At 48.4% G+C, this 7892-nt stretch overlaps 2 pseudogenes; both read left to right on the forward strand.

Moving 5' to 3' along the window:
- Positions 1-2377: 2377 nt before the first annotated feature.
- On the forward strand, positions 2378-2555 carry LOC138223384 (U2 spliceosomal RNA; annotated as a pseudogene).
- A 5027-nt stretch (positions 2556-7582) lies between these two features.
- LOC138223510 (U2 spliceosomal RNA) lies at positions 7583-7758 on the forward strand (annotated as a pseudogene).
- Positions 7759-7892: the final 134 nt, after the last annotated feature.

A 7892-nucleotide genomic window follows, 5' to 3' on the forward strand; every position in this document is an offset into this window, starting at 1 on the left:
TAAAGATTTTTTATTTAGATTTAGGGGCATTCAGATGGAGGAGGATGAGCAATGTACATCAGTTTTTTGGTATGGTTAGAGCACAGCAGGAAAGGACTTATATAGAGAAATTAGTGATTAAGAATGGGAAGGCGGCTGAGGACATTTCGGACTTGCTTGAATGTGCTACTTGTTACTATGAGGCTCTTTTTACTGAAAAAACAGTGGACAAGGAGGTACGGAGCAGATTGTCTCAGGTACGTTTTCGGGACACAGTAGAGCAAGGAGTGGACTGCCCTGTTACAGCTCAGGAAATTAAGGATGCCATGTTAGGCTTATGGAAGGGGACTGTTCCCGGAATCAACGGCCTGCCAGTTGAATTTTATATCATCTTTTGGACACAGTTGGAACCTTTTTTACTACAAGTCTATACTGAGATTGTAGAACACGGTGAGATGGGTTCCTGACACTCCTGACACTGGCCTTGTCACCCTTCTTGTATATCAGTCTCGATAATTGGAGACCCTTGAAGTTGCTGTGCACAGATTATAAGATCCTTGCTAGATTGGTGAGTAAGAGGCTCAGGAACATCATGGCCCTTTTGGTGCGAGAGGAGAAAACGTGTGCAGTGGCTGGCAGGAGGCTGGCCTGGAACCTACAGCTGATCAGAGACGTCACGGAGTGGGTGAGTGACAGGCGATTGCCTCTGATGATGGTTAATTTAGATCAGAATAAGGCCTTTGACAGGGTCCACCACGCTGCCTTGTGGGAGATACTGGCAAGAATGGGCTCAGCGTGAAAATCATCGAATGGATCCGAACATTATACAGGAATGTGGAGTCAAGGGTCAGCATTAATGGATGGGTAGGAGGTGGTATCCTGGTGACGTGTTGCGCGAGGCAAGGGTGCCTCTTGTCCCCTTTGCTTTATGTCTGGATGTAGAGCCCTTTTTGGATCACATTCGAGAAGACCCACAAGTGCAAGGCATTCTGGTACCAGGAAGTAAGGACAAACAGGCTAAGGTTACACTTACGCTGATGACATTACTTTGTTCCTAAGCACGGAGGACAGCCTGTTGCAGGTTTTGAACATAGCCCAAGAGTTTGAAAAGGGGCTAGGGGCTATACTAAATAGGAACAAGAGTTCCATCAAGTATTGGGGCATCTGGCGGAACAAGAGGGACGCTAATCGGTGGATTGACAGTGGTGCAGGACCCGATTAAGATCTTGGGCGTATTGTTTTACCCTGAGGAGGCTGTGCGTCTCAACTGGGAAAGGAAAATGAAAAAGGTGGCGCAAAAGCTAGGGTTGTGGCAACACCGAACACTATCCTTTCTTGGGAAGGTTATGATTTTAAAGACTGAAGTTATGTTGCTATTGTTCCATCTGGCCGTAGTGTACCCTTTGCCAGCAAGAATGCGGAAGGAACTGGTCCGTACTGCGTTTGCCTTTGTGTGGGGGCAAAAATATGAATATATAAAGATAACTGATATGTACAGGCCTGTAGAGGAAGGAGGTAGAGGGGTTCCAGATCTACCATCAAAGAGGGGTTGCATCTTTGTTGCCAGCCTATGCACGGTGTTGCATGGAGGCCCGGTGCATATGTGTTACTTTTTTGTTCAACTGTGGCTCTCGCACACGATGAGACACCTGGTAAAATGGTCTAACACCACGCCAAAGGCCGAAAAGCTGCCATGGCACTACAAGCACGCAATGCATTGGCTGAAGGTACACCCGACAGTAAAGGAGGGACTTACCTCGTTGGATCATCCGCTGATGTATAAAGCATTGAAGAATGACAACAGCGTGGCAGTGGTGGGAGTGTCCTGGGAGATTTGGCTGTCCGTACAGCCGAAGCACCTTGACAACAGACTGTGTGATTTGAATTGGCTGTGTGTTTGGGGCAGGCTGGCTGTCAGGGAGGTTTTGTGTAAGCATGGCCTGTCAAAGCAAAAGAACTGTCCCCGTCTGCAGTGTAACAAGGAAGAGTCGGTGAAGCATGTGTTTTGGGAGTGTGACTTTACGCAAAAGGTGTGGGGGGAGTGCACAAGGTGGATGCCTTCTTTTTTCACAACAGAACGGTTAACTTATGTCACGGTGCTAAGGGGGGTGAAGGGTGTTAAAGGCTGGAATGGAAGATTTTTGGTATGGCTGTTGATTAGCTTAGTTAAAGTGTATGTCTGGCAAGACAGGAGTGAGTTAGTGAAACATGGTGTGCATGGTACGGTGGGTACGGTGGTGTGGCGAGTGAGAAACGATATTGCGAACAGAGTGAAGTGGGACGTGCAGAAATGGGGGTTTGCTGCTGCGAGAGAACGATGGAAGGAGTTGTTTGTGTTAGGGATGTGAGTTAGGAGTAGGGTAGCGTGAGTGTGGTATGATTGGGCTTTGATTAACGAATAGATTTTATTTTTAAAAAAAAAATCTGTTCTTATCAGTTTAATATCTGATACGTCCCCCATCAGGGGACCACATATTAAACGGATTTTTGGAACAGGGAGCTGGATCAGGAGCTTGCTCCGTCCTCTCCACGCATCGGCCCGGTATTGCAGCGCCTCCGGGAGCGGTGCACCACCTTCTCTCAGCGGTGAAAAGACAGACTTAGGTAGCGAGCGAGCGAGCGAAGCGGACTGGAGCTCCTTCTTCTCGGGTCCCGTCTCTCGTCCATCTGTGTGTCTCTCTCTCCCCCTCCCCGTCTCCGTTCCCGTGCTCCCTCTGTGCGCTTTCCCGCGTCTCGACTCTCAGGGCAAGCAGGCCGGCCCCCTTTTCGGCTCCCGTGCGTTTTCCCTCCAAAAAACTTAGGTTTTTCAGCCTTTTCCCAGGGAGGCAGGCGTGGCTTTTGTGTCCGTGTGTGTGTGTGTGTCCGTCCTCGCAGGCGGGCCCCTTTCGACAGCTGGGCGGTTTCCCTCCAAAAAACTTAGTATATACGCCTTTTCTTCCTTTTTTTTCCGGCAGGTCTCGGTCTCGGTCTCGGTCTGTCCCCGTCCCTCCCGAGAGAGCGCTGCCCCTTGCCTCTGCCCGCAGGTGCCGATGGTCCGCTTTCGCTTGCAGCTCGCTTGGCACAGCTGCTGCTGTTGGGAGGGGCCTAAGCTAAGGAGGCCGGCCGGCTGGCGCCCCCTGCGGCTGCGGTCGTTGTCGGGCCGTTGACAGGAGATCCAAGAGCAGGGCCCCCGCCCGGGACTGGCGAGCAGGCAGGCGAGCAAGCAGGCAGGCAAGAGAGGGGGAGAGCGGAGTCCGGGAGGCCGGCAGCCGCGTGCGGACCGGGCTCCTGAGGCGTCGGCCTGCGCCGCTGCGCGCCAGCCGGACGCCCGCGCACCCGCCCAAAGCTGGCGTCCGGCATCGCTTCTCGGCCTTTTGGCCAAGATCTGAGGATACGTGGCTTGACCGCGGTCTGACGGCTTGCCAGAAGTACGGGAAGGGCGGCGCCGGCGGAGCGGTGGACGGCTGCTGGGGAGACGACTTGGAGGGAAGGAGACGCTACCGGTGGAGGAGACCAGTCTTTGGAGGAACATCAGCGGGGAACACCATTGAGCCACCACTGGAATCGCTCTGGGTTGAGCCCAGGGGGTGAAGGTAGGGCTCCCAGATGACATCTACAACCGGTAGGATGGCGTCGGGGATGGCGACCGGACCTTCATTGTCCCGTGAGGGACAAATGAAGGACACGGTGCGCTTTGTCTTGAAAGTGGAAGGAGATAGAGAAGGTTGGATGGTCAGGAGTGTCTTCGAGAAGGCCATTTTGGGCAAGATCTTGGGCGTGAAGAAGGAGAACGTGTTATGCCTGCAGGATTTTTACTGGAAAGGCACGTACGATATTACTCTGCATTCTAGTAATCTTTGCGACGAGTTTTGGGCCAAGACTCAAAGTTTAAAAGATCAGGCACCTCTTGATAAGTTTCATATTGAGCCACAATTTGCAAGAGAATTACGCACTCTGACTGTGCATTTGTTCAACCCTCGTGTGCTAGAGGAGGACATTATGACTTTTTTGAGGCGGTTTGTTGACGTACAGGGGGCAGGCAGGAAGATAATCGATGCCGAAGGATACTGGACAGGGAAAAGGTCATATGCAGTGCGCCTGAGGTCTAACCCCGGGGCAGAAGGGGGACTGTTACATCCGCCCGCCTTCTTCTCCATTGGAGCAAACCGCGGTTACATGTATTATCCCGGTCAACCATTAACGTGTCGGAACTGTGGCGGGCACGGACATTTTCAGACTGAATGCAGAGAAGTAGCATGTAGGAGGTGCGGAAAGATTGGCCACCTGGCGAAGGATTGTAATAGCGCCCTAATGTGTAATCTTTGTGGGGCTACAGGGCATGTATTTAAAGACTGTCCAAAAAGAGCCAGAAGTTTTGCTGATATAGTCAAAGAGAAAAACGTACCTGCCAAGGACACAGGTGGTGGTGCGGCGGATGCCTGGCGACGGTCTGGGGGACCCCAAGAGGGAGGAAGACCTGCGGGAAAGGAGCAGATGATTAGACCAGCCGTAAGAGCAACGAGAGATGATGACCCATCAACATCCTACAGAGCAGGTGAATCACGCATCCCGGAAGAAAACAGCAGGACAGTGGCAGAAGGACAAGAGGAGCAGGGAGGCTGGACAATAATGCAGACGTGGAGGAAAAGATTGACTGGGAGGGGCTTGGGGGGAGTACAATTGTGTCAAGAAAATAGGTACAGTGCTCTTGTAGATCTTGATGAGGGGGAGGGGTGTAGTAATGTTATGAGAAGGTTGCCAGGTGGGGAGGCGGACGAAGGTGAGGGTGTGATGAGTGAGGATGGAGATGGTAGTGAGAGTGATTGTGGTGTGTCGGGTGTTGTGGCTGGGAAAGCTAACAAAGACAGGACCAAAAACATGCAAGACAAAGGAAAGGGTAGAAAGAAAAAGAAGGTGTCCCAGAGACCAAAGATTCCTGAGCCCACAGGGGACGCTCAGAAACGTGAAAGACCAGTCTCTAGTGAGGACAGTGATTTTATTGAAGGGAAAAGAAGCAAGGAGGAGGAGATGCCCTGGCTTATTGATTTCGACTCATCCCTTCAAACTGTTAATGTTCAAGGTGAGGCAATCGGCGGTTTAGCTAAGGAAGGGGACAAGGGGGAGGAGAAGGGGTTAGAATTGGATAAGGTTAATGAGGGGGAGGAAGACAAAGGAGGAGGAGAGGGGGAGGAGCTATCCAGATCTTTCGTAGAAGAGACAAGCTTAGAGACACATTCTCTGGAAGGATTAAGTATCTCTTCCTTTATTAATATGAGTCCAATTAGTTCAGTAGAAGGTCAAACTCCAGAACCAGTTTTCGAGGCAGAAGGTTTTAGTGAGGTAGATACATTAAACAGCCCAAATGGATAATTTATCTGTATGCACCATAAATGTAAGAGGTCTGAGAGGGCACAGCAAGAGGATTGCTGTCTTCGATTTCCTCAAAAGTTTAAAGGCAGATTTCTACTTTTTACAGGAAGCCCATGTGAAAAGTGAGGAGGATAGTAAGAGATTTACCAAAGAATGGGGGGAAGGTTTCTCGAAATGGAGCATAGGAGGAGTACACTCTGCAGGAGTGGGTATTCTTATTAGTAATAGTTTTTTTAAACTAACGAATCATTTTGTGGTAACACCCGGAAGAATACTTGTAGTAGATGGCCAGTTAGGGAAGGAAAAGCTAAGACTAATTAATGTATATGCCCCAGCGCAAAAAAGGTTGAGAAGGGATTTTTTTCAGGAGTTAGAGCCCTGGTTTATGACAAACAAAAGAATTTTTTTAGGGGGAGATCTTAATGAAGACTTGGATGGGTGTAAGACGAAAGGAGCCAAGAAGCTCCTGTCTCTTTTTGAAAACTACGACTTGAAAGATAGCGCAAAGCAGATCGACGGTGGAAGAGGGCGTCCCACGTGGAGTAATAGCCAAGGTAAGGAGAAAAGGCTAGATTACATCTTGCTATCTCCATATTTTAAAGTGAGTACTTTGAAGATCATACCAGCATATTTCTCGGACCATGATGTGGTTAAAGTAGAGCTGGATGGTGGAAAGATTAGTTTTGGGCCAGGGTTTTGGAAATTAAACACTGAAATTCTGGTGGAAGAGGAGTATAAAAACATAATAGAGACAAATTGGAAAAAATGGGAAGTCAGGAAATGCTTGTTTGAATCAGCAATAAGATGGTGGGAAAATACAAAAAAGAGGATAAAGAGCATATCAATCCGATATTGCAGGAAAAGGAGGAATAAGGAAAAGGAGGAGTTTGTTAAATTACAACAAAGATTGAATGATTTGTATGAAAGGAAGAATGGTGGCATGCATGTGGAGAGAGTGGAAATTTTAAAAGCTAAAAACGATTTGAAGTGCTTGTATAAGGAAAAAGCAAAAAGGTTTTTGTTTAAATCAAAGTGTGATGTCTTAGAGGTGGGGGAGGGTAACTCCTCAGCCTTATTTAAAGCAATAAGGAAAGACCAAAAGAAGATGAACTTTGATGGTGTACGGGGGAATGATGGGAGTGTCACTGAGGACCCACTGGAGATGGTAAGGGAGGCTACCAGTTATTACAAAGATCTCTTTAAGAAAGACTTAATAGTGGGAAACACTGAAGGGTTTTTAAATAAGCTTCAATTAAGAATAGGAGAAGGAAGTAGAGAGGTTTTAGAAAAGGAATTAACTTTAGAAGAGGTAGAGCAGGCTTTATTTAGCTTGAATAAAAAAAAAGTGCCAGGAATGGATGGACTCCCAAAAGAATTTTACGAGGCCTTTTGGCCTTTAATTAAGTATGCTCTCTTTGATGTTTATAAGGAAATTCTTGAAGGGGGACAATTGGGTGTAACCATGAGGACCGGGGTATTGTCCTTGTTGTATAAGAAAGGGGATAAAACTTGCCTTGGAAACTGGAGGCCGGTCCAGTTGTTAACAATGGACTATAAGGTTTTAGTACGCTGGGCAAACGTCCCGAGATCGAATTCTTCCGCGACGGGGGTACCTTTAAAGCGGAGACGACGGCACCGAATTTTTTTGGCGCGCCCTCTCTTTAAAGCCCTGGCCAAATACGAAGACAGTACGTACAGTTATAATTCAAACGGAATTAAAAACTACACATCCCAGTTACCATGGTGGTGCTTGTGATCATTGCGTTTAACCAACGAAACAGGGCGAAAAATCAGTCACATGACTTTGGGGCAGAGTTTCGAAAGCTTAACCTATCAGCAACAAAGCGAAATTTACACGATAGGCTACCTCAAACTGTCAGTTACACGACTGTGTATGTCGCTTAAGCCACTCCTATTTGGCATTTTAGTTATGGAGGCGAGAAAACGCCCCCCCCCCCCCCCCCCCACCAAATCTGGGTGTCTGATTTGCCGCCATGTTTAACCGTCCGTGTCCGAATCGCAGTAGCTACGGTTTTTGGTATGGCTGTTGATTAGCTTAGTTAAAGTGTATGTTTGGCAAGAGAAACGAGAAATAATGGCGTGTGAGAAACGATATTGCGAATAAAGTGAAGTGGGATGTGCAGAAGTGGGGGTTTGCTGCTGTGAGAGAACGATGGAAGGAGTTGTTTGTATTAGGAATGTGAGTTAGGAGTAGGGTAGTGTGAGTGTGGCGTGATTGGGTTTTGATTAATGAATAGATTTTTATTTAAAAATAAAAAAAATCTGTTCTTATCAGTTTAATATCTGATATGTCCCCCATCGAGGGACCACATATTAAATGGATTTTTGGAACAGGGAGCTGGATCAGGAGCTTGCTCCGTCCTCTCCACACATCGGTCCGGTATTGCAGCGCCTCCGGGAGCCTTCCTTGCGTGTGTGTGTGTGTCCTTGCAGACGGGCCCCTTTCGACAGCCGGGCATTTTCCCTCCAAAAAACTTAGAGCGCTGCCCCTTGCCTCTGCCCGCAGGTGCCGACGGTCCGCTTTCGCTTGCAGCTCGCTCGGC

The sequence above is a fragment of the Lepisosteus oculatus genome, chromosome 16 (assembly GCF_040954835.1).
Source record: "Lepisosteus oculatus isolate fLepOcu1 chromosome 16, fLepOcu1.hap2, whole genome shotgun sequence".
In the NCBI taxonomy this organism is placed as follows: domain Eukaryota; kingdom Metazoa; phylum Chordata; class Actinopteri; order Semionotiformes; family Lepisosteidae; genus Lepisosteus; species Lepisosteus oculatus.